The following is a 25,205-nucleotide window of genomic DNA, read 5'->3' as shown; positions in this document are numbered from 1 at the left end:
AACCCTAATGCTGACTGAATGGAAAAAGTTCAGTTTAGGGTTTAAAACCCTAATGCTGAGTAAATGGAAAAAGTTTAGTTTAGGGTTTAAAACCCTAATGCTGACTGAATAGAAAAAGTTCAGTTTAGGGTTTAAAACCCTAATGCTGATTGAAGGAAAGAGTTCAGTTTATGGTTTAAAACCCTAATGCTGACTGAAGGAAAGAGTTCAGTTTAGGGTTTAAAACCCTAATGCTGACTATATGGAAAAAGTTCAGTTTAGGGTTTAAAACCCTAATGCTGACTGAAGGAAAGAGTTCAGTTTAGGGTTTAAAACCCTAATGCTGACAAAATGGAAAAAGTTCAGTTTAGGGTTTAAAACCCTAATGCTGGCTGAATGGAAAAAGTTCAGTTTAGGGTTTAAAACCCTAATGCTGACTGAAGGAAAGAGTTCAGTTTAATGTTTAAAACCCTAATGCTAACTAAAGGAAAGAGTTCAGTTTAGGGTTTAAAACCCTAATGCTGACTAAATGGAAAAGTTCAGTTTAAGGTTTTAAAACCCTAATGCTGACTAAAGGAAAAGTTTAGTTTAGGGTTTAAAACCCTAATGCTGACTGAATGGAAAAAGTTCAGTTTTGGGTTTAAAACCCTAATGCTGACTAAATGGAAAAAGTTTAGTTTAGGGTTTAAAACCCTAATGCTGACTAAAGAAAAGAGTTTAGTTTAGGGTTTAAAACCCTAATGCTGACTAAAGGAAAGAGTTCAGTGTAGGGTTTAAAACCCTAATACTGACTGAATGGAAAAAGTTCAATTTAGGGTTTTAAAACCCTAATGCTGACTGAAGGAAAGAGTTCAGTTTAGGGTTTAAAACCCTAATGCCGACTGAAGGAAAAAGTTCACTTTATGGTTTAAAACCCTAATGCTGACTAAAGGAAAAAGTTCAGTTTAAGGTTTAAAACCCTAATGCTGACTAAAGGAAAGAGTTCAGTTTAGGGTTTAAAACCCTAATGCTGACTAAAGGAAAGAGTTCAGTTTAGGGTTTAAAACCCTAATGCTGACTGAATGGAAAAAGTTTAGTTTAGGGTTTAAAACCCTAATGCTGACTGATGGAAAGAGTTCAGTTTAGTGACTAAAAAAAAGAGTTCAGTTTAGGGTTTAAAACCCTAATGCTGACTAAAGGAAAAGTTCAGATTAGGGTTTAAAACCCTAATGCTGACTGAATGGAAAAAGTTCAGTTTAGGGTTTAAAACCCTAATGCTGAGTAAATGGAAAAAGTTTAGTTTAGGGTTTAAAACCCTAATGCTGACTGAATAGAAAAAGTTCAGTTTAGGGTTTAAAACCCTAATGCTGATTGAAGGAAAGAGTTCAGTTTATGGTTTAAAACCCTAATGCTGACTGAAGGAAAGAGTTCAGTTTAGGGTTTAAAACCCTAATGCTGACTATATGGAAAAAGTTCAGTTTAGGGTTTAAAACCCTAATGCTGACTGAAGGAAAGAGTTCAGTTTAGGGTTTAAAACCCTAATGCTGACTAAATGGAAAAAGTTCAGTTTAGGGTTTAAAACCCTAATGCTGGCTGAATGGAAAAAGTTCAGTTTAGGGTTTAAAACCCTAATGCTGACTGAAGGAAAAAGTTCAGTTTAGGGTTTAAAACCCTAATGCTGACTAAAGGAAAGAGTTCAGTTTAGGGTTTAAAACCCTACTGCTGACTAAAGGAAAAAGTTCAATTTAGGGTTTAAAACCCTAATGCTGGCTGAATGGAAAAAGTTCAATTTAGGGTTTAAAACCCTAATGCTGACTGAAGGAAAGAGTTCAGTTTAATGTTTAAAACCCTAATGCTGACTAAAGAAAATAGTTCAGTTTAGGGTTTAAAACCCTAATGCTGACTAAATGGAAAAGTTCAGTTTAAGGTTTTAAAACCCTAATGCTAACTAAAGGAAAAGTTCAGTTTAGGGTTTAAAACCCTAATGCTGACTGAATGGAAAAAGTTCAGTTTTGGGTTTAAAACGCTAATGCTGACTAAATGGAAAAAGTTTAGTTTATGGTTTAAAACCCTAATGCTGACTAAAGAAAAGAGTTTAGTTTAGGGTTTAAAACCCTAATGCTGACTAAAGGAAAGAGTTCAGTTTAGGGTTTAAAACCCTAATACTGACTGAATGGAAAAAGTTCAATTTAGGGTTTTAAAACCCTAATGCTGACTGAAGGAAAGAGTTCAGTTTAGGGTTTAAAACCCTAATGCTGACCGAATGGAAAAGAGTTCAGTTTAGGGTTTAAAACCCTAATGCTGACTGAATGGAAAAAGTTCAGTTTAGGGTTTAAAACCCCTAATGCTGACTAAAGGAAAGAGTTCAGTTTAGGGTTTAAAACCCTAATGCTGACTAAAGGAAAGAGTTCAGTTTAGGGTTTAAAACCCTAATGCTGACTGAATGGAAAAAGTTTAGTTTAGGGTTTAAAACCCTAATGCTGACTGATGGAAAGAGTTCAGTTTAGTGACTAAAAGAAAGAGTTCAGTTTAGGGTTTAAAACCCTAATGCTGACTAAATGGAAAATTTCAGTTTAAAGTTTTAAAACCCTAATGCTGACTAAAGGAAAAGTTCAGTTTAGGGTTTAAAACCCTAATGCTGACTGAATGGAAAAAGTTCAGTTTAGGGTTTAAAACCCTAATGCTGAATAAATGGAAAAAGTTTAGTTTAGGGTTTAAAACCCTAATGCTAACAGAATAGAAAAAGTTTAGTTTAGGGTTTAAAACCCTAATGCTGATTGAAGGAAAGAGTTCAGTTTATGGTTTAAAACCCTAATGCTGACTGAAGGAAAGAGTTCATTTTAGGGTTTAAAACCCTAATACTGACTAAATGGAAAAAGTTCAGTTTAAGGTTTAAAACCCTGATGCTGACTGAATGGAAAAAGTTCAGTTTAGGGTTTAAAACCCTAATGCTGACTAAAGGAAAGAGTTCAGTTTAGGGTTTAAAACCCAAATGCTGACTAAATGGAAAAGTTCAATCTAGGGTTTAAAACCCTAATGCTGACTGAAGGAAAAAGTTCAGTTTAGGGTTTAAAACCCTAATGCCGACTAAAGGAAAAAGTTCAGTTTAGGGTTTAAAACCCTAATGCTGACTGAATGGAAAAAGTTTAGTTTAGGGTTTAAAACCCTAATGCTGACTGAAGGAAAGAGTTTAGTTTAGGGTTTAAAACCCTAATGCTGACTAAAGGAAAAAGTTCAGTTTAGGGTTTAAAACCCTAATAATGACTTAATGGAAAAAGTTTAGTTTAAGGTTTAAAACCCTAATGCTGACTGAAGGAAAGAGTTCAGTTTAGGGTTTAAAACCCTAAGGCTCACTAAATGGAAAAAGTTCAGTTTAGGGTTTAAAACCCTAATGCTGACTGAAGGAAAGAGTTCAGTTTAGGGTTTAAAACCCTAATGCTGACTAAATGGAAAAAGTTCAGTTTAGGGTTTAAAACCCTAATGCTGGCAGAATGGAAAAAGTTCAATTTATGGTTTAAAACCCTAATACTGACTGAAGGAAAAAGTTCAGTTTAGGGTTTAAATTCCTAATGCTGACTAAAGGAAAGAGTTCAGTTTAGGGTTCAAAACCCTAATGCTGACTAAAGGAAAAAGTTCAGTTTAGGGTTTAAAACCCTAATGCTGACTGAATGGAAAAAGTTCAGTTTAGGGTTGAAAACCCTAATGCTGACTGAAGGAAAGAGTTCAGTTTAAGGTTTAAAACCCTAATGCTGACTAAAGGAAACAGTTCAGTTTAGAGTTTAAAACCCTAATGCTGACTAAATGGAAAAGTTCAGTTTAAGGTTTTAAAACCCTAATGCTGACTAAAGGAAAAGTTTAGTTTAGGGTTTAAAACCCTAATGCTGACTGAATGGAAAAAGTTCAGTTTTGGGTTTAAAACCCTAATGCTGACTAAATGGAGAAAGTTCAGTTTAGGGTTTAAAACCCTAATGCTGACTGAATGGAAAAAGTTCAGATTAGGGTCTAAAACCCTAATGCTGACTGAAGGAAAGAGTTCAGTTTAGGGTTTAAAACCCTAATGCTGACTAAAGGAAAGAGTTCAGTTTAGGGTTTAAAACCCTAATACTGACTGAATGGAAAAAGTTCAATTTAGGGTTTTAAAACCCTAATGCTGACTGAAGGAAAGAGTTCAGTTTAGGGTTTAAAACCCTAATGCTGACTAAAGGAAAAAGTTCAGTTTAGGGTTTAAAACCCTAAAGCTGACTGAATGGAAAAAGTTCAGTTTAAGGTTTAAAACCCTAATGCTGACTGAAGGAAAGAGTTCAGTTTAGGGTTTAAAACCCTAATGCTGACTATATGGAAAAAGTTCAGTTTAGGGTTTAAAACCCTAATGCTGACTGAAGGAAAGAGTTCAGTTTAGGGTTTAAAACCCTAATGCTGACTAAATGGAAAAAGTTCAGTTTAGGGTTTAAAACCCTAAAGCTGACTGAATGGAAAAAGTTCAGTTTAAGGTTTAAAACCCTAATGCTGACTGAAGGAAAGAGTTCAGTTTAGGGTTTAAAACCCTAATGCTGACTATATGGAAAAAGTTCAGTTTAGGGTTTAAAACCCTAATGCTGACTGAAGGAAAGAGTTCAGTTTAGGGTTTAAAACCCTAATGCTGACTAAATGGAAAAAGTTTAGTTTAGGGTTTAAAACCCTAATGCTGACTAAAGAAAAGAGTTTAGTTTAGGGTTTAAAACCCTAATGCTGACTAAAGGAAAGAGTTCAGTTTAGGGTTTAAAACCCTAATACTGACTGAATGGAAAAAGTTCAATTTAGGGTTTTAAAACCCTAATGCTGACTGAAGGAAAGAGTTCAGTTTAGGGTTTAAAACCCTAATGCCGACTGAAGGAAAAAGTTTACTTTATGGTTTAAAACCCTAATGCTGACTAAAGAAAAAAGTTCAGTTTAAGGTTTAAAACCCTAATGCTGACTAAAGGAAAGAGTTCAGTTTAGGGTTTAAAACCCCTAATGCTGACTAAAGGAAAGAGTTCAGTTTAGGGTTTAAAACCCTAATGCTGACTGAATGGAAAAAGTTTAGTTTAGGGTTTAAAACCCTAATGCTGACTGATGGAAAGAGTTCAGTTTAGTGACTAAAAGAAAGAGTTCAGTTTAGGGTTTAAAACCCTAATGCTGACTAAATGGAAAAGTTCAGTTTAAAGTTTTAAAACCCTAATGCTGACTAAAGGAAAAGTTCAGTTTAGGGTTTAAAACCCTAATGCTGACTGAATGGAAAAAGTTCAGTTTAGGGTTTAAAACCCTAATGCTGAGTAAATGGAAAAAGTTTAGTTTAGGGTTTAAAACCCTAATGCTGACTGAAGGAAAGAGTTCAGTTTAAGGTTTAAAACCCTAATGCTGACTAAAGGAAACAGTTCAGTTTAGGGTTTAAAACCCTAATGCTGACTAAATGGAAAAGTTCAGTTTAAGGTTTTAAAACCCTAATGCTGACTATATGGAAAAAGTTCAGTTTAGGGTTTAAAACCCTAATGCTGACTGAAGGAAAGAGTTCAGTTTAGGGTTTAAAACCCTAATGCTGACTAAATGGAAAAAGTTCAGTTTAGGGTTTAAAACCCTAATGCTGGCTGAATGGAAAAAGTTCAGTTTAGGGTTTAAAACCCTAATGCTGACTGAAGGAAAGAGTTCAGTTTAATGTTTAAAACCCTAATGCTAACTAAAGGAAAGAGTTCAGTTTAGGGTTTAAAACCCTAATGCTGACTAAATGGAAAAGTTCAGTTTAAGGTTTTAAAACCCTAATGCTGACTAAAGGAAAAGTTTAGTTTAGGGTTTAAAACCCTAATGCTGACTGAATGGAAAAAGTTCAGTTTTGGGTTTAAAACCCTAATGCTGACTAAATGGAAAAAGTTTAGTTTAGGGTTTAAAACCCTAATGCTGACTAAAGAAAAGAGTTTAGTTTAGGGTTTAAAACCCTAATGCTGACTAAAGGAAAGAGTTCAGTGTAGGGTTTAAAACCCTAATACTGACTGAATGGAAAAAGTTCAATTTAGGGTTTTAAAACCCTAATGCTGACTGAAGGAAAGAGTTCAGTTTAGGGTTTAAAACCCTAATGCCGACTGAAGGAAAAAGTTCACTTTATGGTTTAAAACCCTAATGCTGACTAAAGGAAAAAGTTCAGTTTAAGGTTTAAAACCCTAATGCTGACTAAAGGAAAGAGTTCAGTTTAGGGTTTAAAACCCTAATGCTGACTAAAGGAAAGAGTTCAGTTTAGGGTTTAAAACCCTAATGCTGACTGAATGGAAAAAGTTTAGTTTAGGGTTTAAAACCCTAATGCTGACTGATGGAAAGAGTTCAGTTTAGTGACTAAAAGAAAGAGTTCAGTTTAGGGTTTAAAACCCTAATGCTGACTAAAGGAAAAGTTCAGATTAGGGTTTAAAACCCTAATGCTGACTGAATGGAAAAAGTTCAGTTTAGGGTTTAAAACCCTAATGCTGAGTAAAATGGAAAAAGTTTAGTTTAGGGTTTAAAACCCTAATGCTGACTGAATAGAAAAAATTCAGTTTAGGGTTTAAAACCCTAATGCTGACTAAAGGAAAAGTTCAGTTTAAGGTTTAAAACCCTAATGCTGACTGAAGGAAAGAGTTCAGTTTAGGGTTTAAAACCCTAATGCTGACTAAATGGAAAAAGTTCAGTTTAGGGTTTAAAACCCTAATGCTGGCTGAATGGAAAAAGTTCAGTTTAGGGTTTAAAACCCTAATGCTGACTGAAGGAAAAAGTTCAGTTTAGGGTTTAAAACCCTAATGCTGACTAAAGGAAAGAGTTCAGTTTAGGGTTTAAAACCCTAATGCTGACTAAAGGAAAAAGTTCAGTTTAGGGTTTAAAACCCTAATGCTGACTGAATGGAAAAAGTTCAGTTTAGGGTTTAAAACCCTAATGCTGACTGAAGGAAAGAGTTCAGTTTAATGTTTAAAACCCTAATGCTGACTAAAGAAAATAGTTCAGTTTAGGGTTTAAAACCCTAATGCTGACTAAATGGAAAAGTTCAGTTTAAGGTTTTAAAACCCTAATGCTAACTAAAGGAAAAGTTCAGTTTAGGGTTTAAAACCCTAATGCTGACTGAATGGAAAAAGTTCAGTTTTGGGTTTAAAACGCTAATGCTGACTAAATGGAAAAAGTTTAGTTTATGGTTTAAAACCCTAATGCTGACTAAAGAAAAGAGTTTAGTTTAGGGTTTAAAACCCTAATGCTGACTAAAGGAAAGAGTTCAGTTTAGGGTTTAAAACCCTAATACTGACTGAATGGAAAAAGTTCAATTTAGGGTTTTAAAACCCTAATGCTGACTGAAGGAAAGAGTTCAGTTTAGGGTTTAAAACCCTAATGCCGACTGAAGGAAAAAGTTCACTTTATGGTTTAAAACCCTAATGCTGACTAAAGGAAAAAGTTCAGTTTAAGGTTTAAAACCCTAATGCTGACTAAAGGAAAGAGTTCAGTTTAGGGTTTAAAACCCTAATGCTGACTAAAGGAAAGAGTTCAGTTTAGGGTTTAAAACCCTAATGCTGACTGAATGGAAAAAGTTTAGTTTAGGGTTTAAAACCCTAATGCTGACTGATGGAAAGAGTTCAGTTTAGTGACTAAAAGAAAGAGTTCAGTTTAGGGTTTAAAACCCTAATGCTGACTAAATGGAAAATTTCAGTTTAAAGTTTTAAAACCCTAATGCTGACTAAAGGAAAAGTTCAGTTTAGGGTTTAAAACCCTAATGCTGACTAAATGGAAAAAGTTCAGTTTAGGGTTTAAAACCCTAATGCTGAATAAATGGAAAAAGTTTAGTTTAGGGTTTAAAACCCTAATGCTAACTGAATAGAAAAAGTTCAGTTTAGGGTTTAAAACCCTAATGCTGATTGAAGGAAAGAGTTCAGTTTATGGTTTAAAACCCTAATGCTGACTGAAGGAAAGAGTTCATTTTAGGGTTTAAAACCCTAATACTGACTAAATGGAAAAAGTTCAGTTTAGGGTTTAAAACCCTGATGCTGACTGAATGGAAAAAGTTCAGTTTAGGGTTTAAAACCCTAATGCTGACTAAAGGAAAGAGTTCAGTTTAGGGTTTAAAACCCAAATGCTGACTAAATGGAAAAGTTCAATCTAGGGTTTAAAACCCTAATGCTGACTGAAGGAAAAAGTTCAGTTTAGGGTTTAAAACCCTAATGCCGACTAAAGGAAAAAGTTCAGTTTAGGGTTTAAAACCCTAATGCTGACTGAATGGAAAAAGTTTAGTTTAGGGTTTAAAACCCTAATGCTGACTGAAGGAAAGAGTTTAGTTTAGGGTTTAAAACCCTAATGCTGACTAAAGGAAAAAGTTCAGTTTAGGGTTTAAAACCCTAATAATGACTTAATGGAAAAAGTTTAGTTTAAGGTTTAAAACCCTAATGCTGACTGAAGGAAAGAGTTCAGTTTAGGGTTTAAAACCCTAAGGCTCACTAAATGGAAAAAGTTCAGTTTAGGGTTTAAAACCCTAATGCTGACTGAAGGAAAGAGTTCAGTTTAGGGTTTAAAACCCTAATGCTGACTAAATGGAAAAAGTTCAGTTTAGGGTTTAAATCCCTAATGCTGGCTGAATGGAAAAAGTTCAATTTATGGTTTAAAACCCTAATACTGACTGAAGGAAAAAGTGCAGTTTAGGGTTTAAAACCCTAATGCTGACTAAAGGAAAGAGTTCAGTTTAGGGTTTAAAACCCTAATGCTGACTAAAGGAAAAAGTTCAGTTTAGGGTTTAAAACCCTAATGCTGACTGAATGGAAAAAGTTCAGTTTAGGGTTTAAAACCCTAATGCTGACTAAAGGAAAGAGTTCAGTTTAAGGTTTAAAACCCTAATGCTGACTAAAGGGAAAAAGTTCAGTTTAGGGTTTAAAACCCTAATGCTGACTAAAGGAAAAGTTCAGTTTTAAAACCCTAATGCTGACTAAAGGAAAAGTTTAGTTTAGGGTTTAAAACCCTAATGCTGACTGAATGGAAAAAGTTCAGTTTTGGGTTTAAAACCCTAATGCTGACTAAATGGAAAAAGTTCAGTTTAGGGTTTAAAACCCTAATGCTGACTGAATGGAAAAAGTTCAGATTAGGGTCTAAAACCCTAATGCTGACTGAAGGAAAGAGTTCAGTTTAGGGTTTAAAACCTTAATGCTGACTAAAGGAAAGAGTTCAGTTTAGGGTTTAAAACCCTAATACTGACTGAATGGAAAAAGTTCAATTTAGGGTTTTAAAACCCTAATGCTGACTGAAGGAAAGAGTTCAGTTTAGGGTTTAAAACCCTAATGCTGACTAAAGGAAAAAGTTCAGTTTAGGGTTTAAAACCCTAAAGCTGACTGAATGGAAAAAGTTCAGTTTAAGGTTTAAAACCCTAATGCTGACTGAAGGAAAGAGTTCAGTTTAGGGTTTAAAACCCTAATGCTGACTATATGGAAAAAGTTCAGTTTAGGGTTTAAAACCCTAATGCTGACTGAAGGAAAGAGTTCAGTTTAGGGTTTAAAACCCTAATGCTGACTAAATGGAAAAAGTTCAGTTTAGGGTTTAAAACCCTAATGCTGGCTGAATGGAAAAAGTTCAGTTTAGGGTTTAAAACCCTAATGCTGACTGAAGGAAAGAGTTCAGTTTAATGTTTAAAACCCTAATGCTGACTAAATGGAAAAGTTCAGTTTAAGGTTTTAAAACCCTAATGCTGACTAAAGGAAAAGTTCAGTTTAGGGTTTAAAACCCTAATGCTGACTGAATGGAAAAAGTTCAGTTTTGGGTTTAAAACCCTAATGCTGACTAAATGGAAAAAGTTTAGTTTAGGGTTTAAAACCCTAATACTGACTAAAGAAAAGAGTTTAGTTTAGGGTTTAAAACCCTAATGCTGACTAAAGGAAAGAGTTCAGTTTAGGGTTTAAAACCCTAATACTGACTGAATGGAAAAAGTTCAATTTAGGGTTTTAAAACCCTAATGCTGACTGAAGGAAAGAGTTCAGTTTAGGGTTTAAAACCCTAATGCCGACTGAAGGAAAAAGTTCACTTTATGGTTTAAAACCCTAATGCTGACTAAAGAAAAAAGTTCAGTTTAAGGTTTAAAACCCTAATGCTGACTAAAGGAAAGAGTTCAGTTTAGGGTTTAAAACCCTAATGCTGACTAAAGGAAAGAGTTCAGTTTAGGGTTTAAAACCCTAATGCTGACTGAATGAAAAAAGTTTAGTTTAGGGTTTAAAACCCTAATGCTGACTGATGGAAAGAGTTCAGTTTAGTGACTAAAAGAAAGAGTTCAGTTTAGGGTTTAAAACCCTAATGCTGACTAAATGGAAAAGTTCAGTTTAAAGTTTTAAAACCCTAATGCTGACTAAAGGAAAAGTTCAGTTTAGGGTTTAAAACCCTAATGCTGACTGAATGGAAAAAGTTCAGTTTAGGGTTTAAAACCCTAATGCTGAGTAAATGGAAAAAGTTTAGTTTAGGGTTTAAAACCCTAATGCTGACTGAATAGAAAAAGTTCAGTTTAGGGTTTAAAACCCTAATGCTGATTGAAGGAAAGAGTTCAGTTTATGGTTTAAAACCCTAATGCTGACTGAAGGAAAGAGTTCAGTTTAGGGTTTAAAACCCTAATGCTGACTATATGGAAAAAGTTCAGTTTAGGGTTTAAAACCCTAATGCTGACTGAAGGAAAGAGTTCAGTTTAGGGTTTAAAACCCTAATGCTGACTAAATGGAAAAAGTTCAGTTTAGGGTTTAAAACCCTAATGCTGGCTGAATGGAAAAAGTTCAGTTTAGGGTTTAAAACCCTAATGCTGACTGAAGGAAAGAGTTCAGTTTAATGTTTAAAACCCTAATGCTGACTAAAGGAAAGAGTTCAGTTTAGGGTTTAAAACCCTAATGCTGACTAAATGGAAAAGTTCAGTTTAAGGTTTTAAAACCCTAATGCTGACTAAAGGAAAAGTTTAGTTTAGGGTTTAAAACCCTAATGCTGACTGAATGGAAAAAGTTCAGTTTTGGGTTTAAAACCCTAATGCTGACTAAATGGAAAAAGTTTAGTTTAGGGTTTAAAACCCTAATGCTGAATAAAGAAAAGAGTTTAGTTTAGGGTTTAAAACCCTAATGCTGACTAAATGGAAAAGTTCAGTTTAAGGTTTTAAAACCCTAATGCTGACTAAAGGAAAAGTTTAGTTTAGGGTTTAAAACCCTAATGCTGACTGAATGGAAAAAGTTCAGTTTTGGGTTTAAAACCCTAATGCTGACTAAATGGAAAAAGTTTAGTTTAGGGTTTAAAACCCTAATGCTGACTAAAGAAAAGAGTTTAGTTTAGGGTTTAAAACCCTAATGCTGACTAAAGGAAAGAGTTCAGTGTAGGGTTTAAAACCCTAATACTGACTGAATGGAAAAAGTTCAATTTAGGGTTTTAAAACCCTAATGCTGACTGAAGGAAAGAGTTCAGTTTAGGGTTTAAAACCCTAATGCCGACTGAAGGAAAAAGTTCACTTTATGGTTTAAAACCCTAATGCTGACTAAAGGAAAAAGTTCAGTTTAAGGTTTAAAACCCTAATGCTGACTAAAGGAAAGAGTTCAGTTTAGGGTTTAAAACCCTAATGCTGACTAAAGGAAAGAGTTCAGTTTAGGGTTTAAAACCCTAATGCTGACTGAATGGAAAAAGTTTAGTTTAGGGTTTAAAACCCTAATGCTGACTGATGGAAAGAGTTCAGTTTAGTGACTAAAAGAAAGAGTTCAGTTTAGGGTTTAAAACCCTAATGCTGACTAAAGGAAAAGTTCAGATTAGGGTTTAAAACCCTAATGCTGACTGAATGGAAAAAGTTCAGTTTAGGGTTTAAAACCCTAATGCTGAGTAAATGGAAAAAGTTTAGTTTAGGGTTTAAAACCCTAATGCTGACTGAATAGAAAAAGTTCAGTTTAGGGTTTAAAACCCTAATGCTGATTGAAGAAAAGAGTTCAGTTTATGGTTTAAAACCCTAATGCTGACTGAAGGAAAGAGTTCAGTTTAGGGGTTAAAACCCTAATACTGACTAAATGGAAAAAGTTCAGTTTAGGGTTTAAAACCCTGATGCTAACTGAATGGAAAAAGTTCAGTTTAGGGTTTAAAACCCTAATGCTGACTGAAGGAAAGAGTTCAGTTTAGGGTTTAAAACCCTAATACTGTCTAAAGGAAAGAGTTCAGTTTAGGGTTTAAAACCCTAATGCTGACTAAAGGAAAGAGTTCAGTTTAGGGTTTAAAACCCAAATGCTGACTAAATGGAAAAGTTCAATCTATGGTTTAAAACCCTAATGCTGACTGAAGGAAAAAGTTCAGTTTAGGGTTTAAAACCCTAATGCCGACTAAAGGAAAAAGTTCAGTTTAGGGTTTAAAACCCTAATGCTGACTGAATGGAAAAAGTTTAGTTTAGGGTTTAAAACCCTAATGCTGACTGAAGGAAAGAGTTCAGTTTAGGGTTTAAAACCCTAATGCTGACTAAAGGAAAAAGTTCAGTTTAGGGTGTAAAACCCTAATAATGACTTAATGGAAAAAGTTTAGTTTAAGGTTTAAAACCCTAATGCTGACTGAAGGAAAGAGTTCAGTTTAGGGTTTAAAACCCTAAGGCTCACTAAATGGAAAAAGTTCAGTTTAGGGTTTAAAACCCTAATGCTGACTGAAGGAAAGAGTTCAGTTTAGGGTTTAAAACCCTAATGCTGACTAAATGGAAAAAGTTCAGTTTAGGGTTTAAATCCCTAATGCTGGCTGAATGGAAAAAGTTCAATTTATGGTTTAAAACCCTAATACTGACTGAAGGAAAAAGTGCAGTTTAGGGTTTAAAACCCTAATGCTGACTAAAGGAAAGAGTTCAGTTTAGGGTTTAAAACCCTAATGCTGACTAAAGGAAAAAGTTCAGTTTAGGGTTTAAAACCCTAATGCTGACTGAATGGAAAAAGTTCAGTTTAGGGTTTAAAACCCTAATGCTGACTGAAGGAAAGAGTTCAGTTTAAGGTTTAAAACCCTAATGCTGACTAAAGGAAACAGTTCAGTTTAGGGTTTAAAACCCTAATGCTGACTAAATGGAAAAGTTCAGTTTAAGGTTTTAAAACCCTAATGCTGACTAAAGGAAAAGTTTAGTTTAGGGTTTAAAACCCTAATGCTGACTGAATGGAAAAAGTTCAGTTTTGGGTTTAAAACCCTAATGCTGACTAAATGGAAAAAGTTCAGTTTAGGGTTTAAAACCCTAATGCTGACTGAATGGAAAAAGTTCAGATTAGGGTCTAAAACCCTAATGCTGACTGAAGGAAAGAGTTCAGTTTAGGGTTTAAAACCTTAATGCTGACTAAAGGAAAGAGTTCAGTTTAGGGTTTAAAACCCTAATACTGACTGAATGGAAAAAGTTCAATTTAGGGTTTTAAAACCCTAATGCTGACTGAAGGAAAGAGTTCAGTTTAGGGTTTAAAACCCTAATGCTGACTAAAGGAAAAAGTTCAGTTTAGGGTTTAAAACCCTAAAGCTGACTGAATGGAAAAAGTTCAGTTTAAGGTTTAAAACCCTAATGCTGACTGAAGGAAAGAGTTCAGTTTAGGGTTTAAAACCCTAATGCTGACTATATGGAAAAAGTTCAGTTTAGGGTTTAAAACCCTAATGCTGACTGAAGGAAAGAGTTCAGTTTAGGGTTTAAAACCCTAATGCTGACTAAATGGAAAAAGTTCAGTTTAGGGTTTAAAACCCTAATGCTGGCTGAATGGAAAAAGTTCAGTTTAGGGTTTAAAACCCTAATGCTGACTGAAGGAAAGAGTTCAGTTTAATGTTTAAAACCCTAATGCTGACTAAATGGAAAAGTTCAGTTTAAGGTTTTAAAACCCTAATGCTGACTAAAGGAAAAGTTTAGTTTAGGGTTTAAAACCCTAATGCTGACTGAATGGAAAAAGTTCAGTTTTGGGTTTAAAACCCTAATGCTGACTAAATGGAAAAAGTTTAGTTTAGGGTTTAAAACCCTAATACTGACTAAAGAAAAGAGTTTAGTTTAGGGTTTAAAACCCTAATGCTGACTAAAGGAAAGAGTTCAGTTTAGGGTTTAAAACCCTAATACTGACTGAATGGAAAAAGTTCAATTTAGGGTTTTAAAACCCTAATGCTGACTGAAGGAAAGAGTTCAGTTTAGGGTTTAAAACCCTAATGCCGACTGAAGGAAAAAGTTCACTTTATGGTTTAAAACCCTAATGCTGACTAAAGAAAAAAGTTCAGTTTAAGGTTTAAAACCCTAATGCTGACTAAAGGAAAGAGTTCAGTTTAGGGTTTAAAACCCTAATGCTGACTAAAGGAAAGAGTTCAGTTTAGGGTTTAAAACCCTAATGCTGACTGAATGAAAAAAGTTTAGTTTAGGGTTTAAAACCCTAATGCTGACTGATGGAAAGAGTTCAGTTTAGTGACTAAAAGAAAGAGTTCAGTTTAGGGTTTAAAACCTTAATGCTGACTAAATGAAAAAGTTCAGTTTAAAGTTTTAAAACCCTAATGCTGACTAAAGGAAAAGTTCAGTTTAGGGTTTAAAACCCTAATGCTGACTGAATGGAAAAAGTTCAGTTTAGGGTTTAAAACCCTAATGCTGAGTAAATGGAAAAAGTTTAGTTTAGGGTTTAAAACCCTAATGCTGACTGAATAGAAAAAGTTCAGTTTAGGGTTTAAAACCCTAATGCTGATTGAAGGAAAGAGTTCAGTTTATGGTTTAAAACCCTAATGCTGACTGAAGGAAAGAGTTCAGTTTAGGGTTTAAAACCCTAATGCTGACTATATGGAAAAAGTTCAGTTTAGGGTTTAAAACCCTAATGCTGACTGAAGGAAAGAGTTCAGTTTAGGGTTTAAAACCCTAATGCTGACTAAATGGAAAAAGTTCAGTTTAGGGTTTAAAACCCTAATGCTGGCTGAATGGAAAAAGTTCAGTTTAGGGTTTAAAACCCTAATGCTGACTGAAGGAAAGAGTTCAGTTTAATGTTTAAAACCCTAATGCTGACTAAAGGAAAGAGTTCAGTTTAGGGTTTAAAACCCTAATGCTGACTAAATGGAAAAGTTCAGTTTAAGGTTTTAAAACCCTAATGTTGACTAAAGGAAAAGTTTAGTTTAGGGTTTAAAACCCTAATGCTGACTGAATGGAAAAAGTTCAGTTTTGGGTTTAAAACCCTAATGCTGACTAAATGGAAAAAGTTTAGTTTAGGGTTTAAAACCCTAATGCTGACTAAAGAAAAAGAGTTTAGTTTAGGGTTTAAAACCCTAATGCTGACTAAATGGAAAAGTTCAGTTTAAGGTTTTAAAACCCTAATGCTGACTAAAGGAAAAGTTTAGTTTAGGGTTTAAAACCCTAATGCTGACTGAATGGAAAAAGTTCAGTTTTGGGTTTAAAACCCTAATGCTGACTAAATGGAAAAAGTTTAGTTTAGGGTTTAAAACCCTAATGCTGACTAAAGAAAAGAGTTTAGTTTAGGGTTTAAAACCCTAATGCTGACTAAAGGAAAGAGTTCAGTGTAGGGTTTAAAACCCTAATACTGACTGAATGGAAAAAGTTCAATTTAGGGTTTTAAAACCCTAATGCTGACTGAAGGAAAGAGTTCAGTTTAGGGTTTAAAACCCTAATGCCGACTGAAGGAAAAAGTTCACTTTATGGTTTAAAACCCTAATGCTGACTAAAGGAAAAAGTTCAGTTTAAGGTTTAAAACCCTAATGCTGACTAAAGGAAAGAGTTCAGTTTAGGGTTTAAAACCCTAATGCTGACTAAAGGAAAGAGTTCAGTTTAGGGTTTAAAACCCTAATGCTGACTGAATGGAAAAAGTTTAGTTTAGGGTTTAAAACCCTAATGCTGACTGATGGAAAGAGTTCAGTTTAGTGACTAAAAGAAAGAGTTCAGTTTAGGGTTTAAAACCCTAATGCTGACTAAAGGAAAAGTTCAGATTAGGGTTTAAAACCCTAATGCTGACTGAATGGAAAAAGTTCAGTTTAGGGTTTAAAACCCTAATGCTGAGTAAATGGAAAAAGTTTAGTTTAGGGTTTAAAACCCTAATGCTGACTGAATAGAAAAAGTTTAGTTTAGGGTTTAAAACCCTAATGCTGATTGAAGAAAAGAGTTCAGTTTATGGTTTAAAACCCTAATGCTGACTGAAGGAAAGAGTTCAGTTTAGGGGTTAAAACCCTAATACTGACTAAATGGAAAAAGTTCAGTTTAGGGTTTAAAACCCTGATGCTAACTGAATGGAAAAAGTTCAGTTTAGGGTTTAAAACCCTAATGCTGACTGAAGGAAAGAGTTCAGTTTAGGGTTTAAAACCCTAATACTGTCTAAAGGAAAGAGTTCAGTTTAGGGTTTAAAACCCTAATGCTGACTAAAGGAAAGAGTTCAGTTTAGGGTTTAAAACCCAAATGCTGACTAAATGGAAAAGTTCAATCTATGGTTTAAAACCCTAATGCTGACTGAAGGAAAAAGTTCAGTTTAGGGTTTAAAACCCTAATGCCGACTAAAGGAAAAAGTTCAGTTTAGGGTTTAAAACCCTAATGCTGACTGAATGGAAAAAGTTTAGTTTAGGGTTTAAAACCCTAATGCTGACTGAAGGAAAGAGTTCAGTTTAGGGTTTAAAACCCTAATGCTGACTAAAGGAAAAAGTTCAGTTTAGGGTGTAAAACCCTAATAATGACTTAATGGAAAAAGTTTAGTTTAAGGTTTAAAACCCTAATGCTGACTGAAGGAAAGAGTTCAGTTTAGGGTTTAAAACCCTAAGGCTCACTAAATGGAAAAAGTTCAGTTTAGGGTTTAAAACCCTAATGCTGACTGAAGGAAAGAGTTCAGTTTAGGGTTTAAAACCCTAATGCTGACTAAATGGAAAAAGTTCAGTTTAGGGTTTAAAACCCTAATGCTGGCTGAATGGAAAAAGTTCAATTTACGGTTTAAAACCCTAATGCTGACTGAAGGAAAAAGTTCAGTTTTGGGTTTAAAACCCTAATGCTGACTAAAGGAAAGAGTTCAGTTTAGGGTTTAAAACCCTAATGCTGACTAAAGGAAAAAGTTCAGTTTAGGGTTTAAAACCCTAATGCTGACTGAAGGAAAGAGTTCAGTTTAAGGTTTAAAACCCTAATGTTGACTAAATGGAAAAGTTCAGTTTAGGGTTTAAAACCCTAATGCTGACTAAATGAAAAAGTTCAGTTTAAGGTTTTAAAACCCTAATGCTGACTAAAGGAAAAGTTCAGTTTAGGGTTTAAAACCCTAATGTTGACTGAATGGAAAAAGTTCAGTTTTGGGTTTAAAACCCTAATGCTGACTAAATTGAAAAAGTTCAGTTTAGGGTTTAAAACCCTAATGCTGACTGAATGGAAAAAGTTCAGTTTAGGGTATAAAACCCTAATGCTGACTGAAGGAAAGATTTCAGTTTAGGGTTTAAAACCCTAATGCTGACTAAAGGAAAGAGTTCAGTTTAGGGTTTAAAACCCTAATACTGACTGAATGGAAAAAGTTCAATTTAGGGTTTTAAAACCCTAATGCTGACTGAAGGAAAGAGTTTAGTTTAGGGTTTAAAACCCTAATGCTGACTAAAGGAAAAAGTTCAGTTTAGGGTTTAAAACCCTAATGCTGACTGAATGGAAAAAGTTCAGTTTAAGGTTTAAAACCCTAATGCTGACTGAAGGAAAGAGTTCAGTTTAGGGTTTAAAACCCTAATGCTGACTATATGGAAAAAGTTCAGTTTAGGGTTTAAAACCCTAATGCTGACTGAAGGAAAGAGTTCAGATTAGGGTTTAAAACCCTAATGCTGACTAAATGGAAAAAGTTCAGTTTAGGGTTTAAAACCCTAATGCTGGCTGAATGGAAAAAGTTCAGTTTAGGGTTTAAAACCCTAATGCTGACTGAAGGAAAAAGTTCAGTTTAGGGTTTAAAACCCTAATGCTGACTAAAGGAAAGAGTTCAATTTAGGGTTTAAAACCCTAATGCTGACTAAAGGAAAAAGTTCAGTTTAGGGTTTAAAACCCTAATGTTAACTGAATGGAAAAAGTTCAGTTTAGGGTTTAAAACCCTAATGCTGACTGAAGGAAAGAGTTCAGTTTAAGGTTTAAAACCCTAATGCTGACTAAAGGAAACAGTTTAGTTTAGGGTTTAAAACCCTAATGCTGACTAAATGGAAAAGTTCAGTTTAAGGTTTAAAACCCTAATGCTGACTGAAGGAAAGAGTTCAGTTTAGGGTTTAAAACCCTAATGCTGACTATATGGAAAAAGTTCAGTTTAGGGTTTAAAACCCTAATGCTGACTGAAGGAAAGAGTTCAGTTTAAGGTTTAAAACCCTAATGCTGACTAAAGGAAACAGTTCAGTTTAGGGTTTAAAACCCTAATGCTGACTAAATGGAAAAGTTCAGTTTAAGGTTTTAAAACCCTAATGCTGACTAAAGGAAAAGTTCAGTTTAGGGTTTAAAACCCTAATGCTGACTGAATGGAAAAAGTTCAGTTTTGGGTTTAAAACCCTAATGCTGACTAAATGGAAAAAGTTTAGTTTAGGGTTTAAAACCCTAATGCTGACTGAATGGAAAAAGTTCAGTTTAGGGTCTAAAACTCTAATGCTGACTGAAGGAAAGAGTTCAGTTTAGGGTTTAAAACCCTAATGCTGACTAAAGGAAAGAGTTTAGTTTAGGGTTTAAAACCCTAATGCTGACTAAAGAAAAGAGTTCAGTTTAGGGTTTAAAACCCTAATACTGACTGAATGGAAAAAGTTCAATTTAGGGTTTTAAAACCCTAATGCTGACTGAAGGAAAGAGTTCAGTTTAGGGTTTAAAACCCTAATGCCGACTGAAGGAAAAAGTTCACTTTATGGTTTAAAACCCTAATGCTGACTAAAGGAAAAAGTTCAGTTTAGGGTTTAAAACCCTAATGTTGACTGAATGGAAAAAGTTCAGTTTAGGGTTTAAAACCCTAATGCTGACTAAAGGAAAGAGTTCAGTTTAGGGTTTAAAACCCTAATGCTGACTAAAGGAAAGAGTTCAATTTAGGGTTTAAAACCCTAATGCTGACTAAAGGAAAGAGTTCAGTTTAGGGTTTAAAACCCTAATGCTGACTGAATGGAAAAAGTTTAGTTTAGGGTTTAAAACCCTAATACTGACTAAATGGAAAAGTTCAATTTAAAGTTTTAAAACCCTAATGCTGACTAAAGGAAAAGTTCAGTTTAGGGTTTAAAACCCTATTGCTGACTGAATGGAAAAAGTTCAGTTTAGGGTTTAAAACCCTAATGCTGAGTAAATAGAAAAAGTTCAGTTTAGGGTTTAAAACCCTAATGCTGACTAAATAGAAAAAGTTCAGTTTATGGTTTAAAACCCTAATACTGATTGAAGGAAAGAGTTCAGTTTATGGTTTAAAACCCTAATGCTGACTGAAGGAAAGAGTTCAGTTTAGGGTTTAAAACCCTAATGCTGACTAAAGGAAAAAGTTCAGTTTAGGGTTTAAAACCCTAATAATGACTTAATGGAAAAAGTTTAGTTTAAGGTTTAAAACCCTAATGCTGACTGAAGGAAAGAGTTCAGTTTAGGGTTTAAAACCCTAAGGCTCACTAAATGGAAAAAGTTCAGTTTAGGGTTTAAAACCCTAATGCTGACTGAAGGAAAGAGTTCAGTTTAGGGTTTAAAACCCTAATGCTGACTAAATGGAAAAAGTTCAGTTTAGGGTTTAAAACCCTAATGCTGGCTGAATGGAAAAAGTTCAGTTTAGGGTTTAAAACCCTAATGCTGACTGAAGGAAAAAGTTCAGTTTAGGGTTTAAAACCCTAATGCTGACTAAAGGAAAGAGTTCAGTTTAGGGTTTAAAACCCTAATGCTGACTAAAGAAAAAAGTTCAGTTTAGGGTTTAAAACCCTAATGCTGACTGAATGGAAAAAGTTCAGTTTAGGGTTTAAAACCCTAATGCTGACTGAAGGAAAGAGTTCAGTTTAAGGTTTAAAACCCTAATGCTGACTAAAGGAAACAGTTCAGTTTAGGGTTTAAAACCCTAATGCTGACTAAATGGAAAAGTTCAGTTTAAGGTTTTAAAACCCTAATGCTGACTAAAGGAAAAGTTCAGTTTAGGGTTTAAAACCCTAATGCTGACTGAATGGAAAAAGTTCAGTTTTGGGTTTAAAACCCTAATGCTGACTAAATGGAAAAAGTTTAGTTTAGGGTTTAAAACCCTAATGCTGACTAAAGAAAAGAGTTTAGTTTAGGGTTTAAAACCCTAATGCTGACTAAAGGAAAGAGTTCAGTTTAGGGTTTAAAACCCTAATACTGACTGAATGGAAAAAGTTCAATTTAGGGTTTTAAAACCCTAATGCTGACTGAAGGAAAGAGTTCAGTTTAGGGTTTAAAACCCTAATGCCGACTGAAGGAAAAAGTTCACTTTATGGTTTAAAACCCTAATGCTGACTAAAGGAAAAAGTTCAGTTTAAGGTTTAAAACCCTAATGCTGACTAAAGGAAAGAGTTCAGTTTAGGGTTTAAAACCCTAATGCTGACTAAAGGAAAGAGTTCAGTTTAGGGTTTAAAACCCTAATGCTGACTGAATGGAAAAAGTTTAGTTTAGGGTTTAAAACCCTAATGCTGACTGATGGAAAGAGTTCAGTTTAGTGACTAAAAGAAAGAGTTCAGTTTAGGGTTTAAAACCCTAATGCTGACTAAATGGAAAAGTTCAGTTTAAAGTTTTAAAACCCTAATGCTGACTAAAGGAAAAGTTCAGTTTAGGGTTTAAAACCCTAATGCTGACTGAATGGAAAAAGTTCAGTTTAGGGTTTAAAACCCTAATGCTGACTAAAGGAAAAGTTCAGTTTAGGGTTTAAAACCCTAATGCTGACTGAATGGAAAAAGTTCAGTTTAGGGTTTAAAACCCTAATGCTGACTGAAGGAAAGAGTTCAGTTTAGGGTTTAAAACCATAATGCTGACTAAAGGAAAGAGTTCAGTTTAGGGTTTAAAACCCTAATACTGACTGAATGGAAAAAGTTCAGTTTAGGGTTTTAAAACCCTAATGCTGACTAAAGGAAAGAGTTCAGTTTAGGGTTTAAAACCCTAATACTGACTAAATGGAAAAAGTTCAATTTAGGGTTTTAAAACCCTAATGCTGACTGAAGGAAAGAGTTCAGTTTAGGGTTTAAAACCCTAATGCCGACTGAAGGAAAAAGTTCATTTTATGGTTTAAAACCCTAATGCTGACTAAAGGAAAAAGTTCAGTTTAGGGTTTAAAACCCTAATGCTGACTAAAGGAAAGAGTTCAGTTTAGGGTTTAAAACCCTAATGCTGACTAAAGGAAAGAGTTCAGTTTAGGGTTTAAAACCCTAATGCTGACTGAATGGAAAAAGTTCAGTTTAGGGTTTAAAACCCTAATGCTGACTGATGGAAAGAGTTCAGTTTAGGGTTTAAAACCCTAATGCTGACTAAAAGAAAGAGTTCAATTTAGGGTTTAAAACCCTAATGCTGACTAAATGGAAAAGTTCAGTTTAGGGTTTAAAACCCTAATGCCGATTGAAGGAAAAAGTTCAGTTTAGGGTTTAAAACGCTAATGCTCACTAAATGGAAAAAGTTCAGTTTAGGGTTTAAAACCCTAATGCTGACTGAAGGAAAGAGTTCAGTTTAGGGTTTAAAACCATAATTCTGACTAAAGGAAAGAGTTCAGTTTAGGGTTTAAAACCCTAATACTGACTGAATGGAAAAAGTTCAGTTTAGGGTTTAAAACCCTAATGCTGACTGAATGGAAAAATTTCAATTTAGGGTTTAAAACCCTAATGCTGACTAAATGGAAAAAGTTCAGTTTAGGGTTTAAAACCCTAATGCTGACTGATTGGAAAGAGTTCAGTTTAGGGTTTAAAACCCTAATGCTGATTGAAAGGAAAAGTTCAGTTTAGGGTTTAAAACCCTAATGCTGACTGAAGGAAAGAGTTCATTTTAGGGTTTAAAACCCTAATGCTGACTAAATGGAAAAGTTCAGTTTAGGGTTTAAAACCCTAATGCTGACTAAATGGAAAAGTTCAGTTTAGGGTTTGAAACCCTAATGCTGACTAAATGGAAAAGTTCAGTTTAGGGTTTAAAACGCTAATGCTGACTAAATGGAAAAGTTCAGTTTAGGGTTTAAAACCCTAATATTGACTGGTTGGGGACAAAGTTCGAGAATACTAACTGACCTCTTTTTTTTTGAATTTCCTTGTTTTAGTAGAAGATAAAAGGGAGTCTCGTGGAAACTTACGTTTCGAGTGAATTCCTTATTTCCAAACTATTTTCTTGTACCCATGTACCTTCTTTTTTGGGTGACACCTGCTTCTTGCACGGTTGTCTTGGATTATACCTGTTTCAACTTTTCAGACAAAGAACAATTGTTAGTTCGGAAATGACGGTTGGTTTGGTGACCTTGATCATTCCAGTTACTTTGTTGCGTCCTTATTTCTGTTGCGAAGTCTTGCCATTAATTGGATTCAAATGGCGAAGCCTTTTATACTGCTCAGGCTTGTATTTCCAGATTCTGTGATGATTTGCCTCGTAAGGCTCTTTTTTTTTGTGTCCCGTTTTGCTTGGAGATTCTCAACGGGGATTTTATTGGAGTTGTTTTGTGGGGATTTGTACAAAGGGAAGCTCTGTGGGGGGATATTTACAAAGTGGATTCTATATGTGGATTTTTGTACAACGGGGACATGCTGGGGATTTGCTTCAAAGCGGACTTTCCAGGATTTGTTGGGGTAAACTCGCTGGGGATTTTTACAAAGGGACTCGCTGGGGATTTGCTGGGGAAATCCTTTTTTTTATTAGTATTAACAAAGGGAAGACCTTGTGGGGATCTGTACAAGAGAGAAAATCTGTGTGGATTTCGCTGGGGCAGACTCTTTGGGGAATATTTACGCAGTGGATTCTTTGTGCGGATTTGTACAAAGGGAAGCCCTGTGGGGATTTGTACGAGGCGGACTTGCTGGGGAAATTTCTCTCTTTCCTCTTTACTTCGAACGCAGTGAAACATCTTGATTCATCAGGTTTGGACAGACGTACCAACGAAATGAGGTGTTTTCCTTCATGAAACAGAATTCCGTGAAACCAAACCTGCCACCTGTCCTTTTCGGTATATCTGGAACTTGGGGTTAAACACGAAAGGGATTCGAAGAAAAACAAATAAAGGAGAAAGAAAACTTCAGAAAAGGAGTGTCCCTTTCGGGACGAGAAAGACTTATCTGAGGAAGACAATGCTGGCTTTAAATGGACATGACATGCTCTTTGGACTGGACACCTGACCTTCAATGAACTTGCGTTTCCCTGAACCAAAATGTATCTTTGATTCCAAACCGGTGGAACTTTGTCGAGACCTCCTTGGGTGGAGTCATTCTTTCGGCCAACAGCGCCCTTTGCGGGTTTTCGCTGGCTGACCTCTCTCATTTCTCTTCCTGTCATCGCTTGATAGCACTCTTTGCGAGTTTTTACTAAACAAGCTCTCTCATTTTGGTTTCTCTACTCCCGTCGCCTCGCGGTGCCCGAAGGTTTTCACCGACGAGACTCTCTCATTTTATCTCTCTCAATTTAGAGTGTGCCGGCCTCCATTCGTGACGCTTCTTGGCTTCCCGCTATCTTTGGTAATTGATCTGAAGGCTTGTGCTTGGTAAAGAGAGGTAGATGATACTAACTTCTAAACCGTTTAGCGTGCCCCAGTTTCAATTTCAGGGTAAATGGGATTTTATTGTTGGTGTGACTGAACCTTAGGGAGAGGCTGCCTACGTATCCTTTCGGAATCAAGTCAAACGTAGTTCAGGCCTCAATCAATGTTTTGTTTTTTTTTGTTTTTTTTGTTTTTGTCTTTTTTTTGTAAGCGGCTCATAGGCTTGTAGAGAGAGTTGATAGTGGGAATAAAACCTTCAGCATTTCAAATGTGTCAGGATCGCCGAGGTGTCACTCAGACGTAGTATCTCTTGACTGCATCTGCATTTACTGCTGTTTCGGGGTCATTTTCTTCGATATCACCTAGATACAATGCTCCTCTCGGCAATATCTTCCTTATGATGTATGGGCCTTTCCAATTTGGAGCAAATTTCCCCTTTGCTTCCTGGTGATGTGGCAGAATATGCCTCAGTACCAGCTGACCTACTTCGAAATTCCTGGGTCGGACTTTCTTGTTGTAAGCACGGGCCATTCTTCGTTGGTACAACTATCCGTGACAAACCGCGACCATTCACTTTTCATCGATCAAAGTCAATTGCTCTAATCGAGTCTTGACCCACTCGCTGTCTTCGATTTCTGCTTTAACAATGGTTCGAAGTGAAGGGATTTCTACTTCTGCTGGTATCACGGCCTCGGTCCCATAAACCAAAAATAAGGAGTTTCTCCTACTGACGTGCGTACCGTAGTGCGATATCCCAACAATGCAAATGGTAACTGCTCGTGCCACTGTCGGGAACTTTGGATCATTTTCCTAAAAATCTTCTTGATGTTTTTGTTCGCCGCTTCTACAGCGCCATTGGCCTTTGGCCGATAAGGAGTAGAATTCCTATGCGTTATTTTGAATTGCTCGCATACATCTCCCATCAAGTGACTGTTCAAGTTTGCTGCGTTATCTGTAATGATAGTCGCAGGAATACCGAAACGACAGATAAGATTTGAGTGTACAAAATCCACTACAGCTTTTTTAGTGACCGACTTGAAAGCGACAACCTCTACCCATTTTGTGAAGTAGTCGATGGCAACCAGTATAAATCTGTGTCCATTTGAAGCCTTTGGCTCGATTGGTCCAATGACGTCCATGCCCCAGGTGACAAATGGCCAAGGTGCAGACATGGGATACAGTTCTGTGGGAGGTGCATGAATCAAATCACCGTGCACCTGACACTGATGACACTTACGAACGAAGCTAAAGCAGTCCTTTTCCATGGTCATCCAGTAATAACCTGCTCGAAGGATTTTCTTTGCTAAGAGATACCCGTTCATGTGAGGTCCGCACACACCTGTGTGTACTTCGTGCATGATCTTTCTCGCCTCCTCGGCGTCGACACATCTTAGTAGGTTGAGGTCCGGGGTCCTTTTGTACAACAATTCACCGCTCAGAAAGAAACCACTTGCATGCCGCCTAATGGTTCTCCTTTGATCTCCAGTAGCATGCTCGGGGTATTCTTGCGTCTTCAGGAACCTCCTGATGTCATGGTACCAAGGCTGAGTATCTGATCCTGCCTCGATTACGTTGCAGTAACCGTGTCTTTCCCTGATTTGGATTTCCAAAGGATCGACATGGGCATTGCCCGGGTAGGGTAGCATTGAAGCCAGAGTAGCAAGTGCATCCGCTAGTTCATTGTGACACCTC

Source organism: Nicotiana tabacum, chromosome 8 (assembly GCF_000715075.1).
Source record: "Nicotiana tabacum cultivar K326 chromosome 8, ASM71507v2, whole genome shotgun sequence".
In the NCBI taxonomy this organism is placed as follows: Eukaryota; Viridiplantae; Streptophyta; class Magnoliopsida; order Solanales; family Solanaceae; genus Nicotiana; species Nicotiana tabacum.
This window is presented reverse-complemented; position numbering follows the sequence as displayed.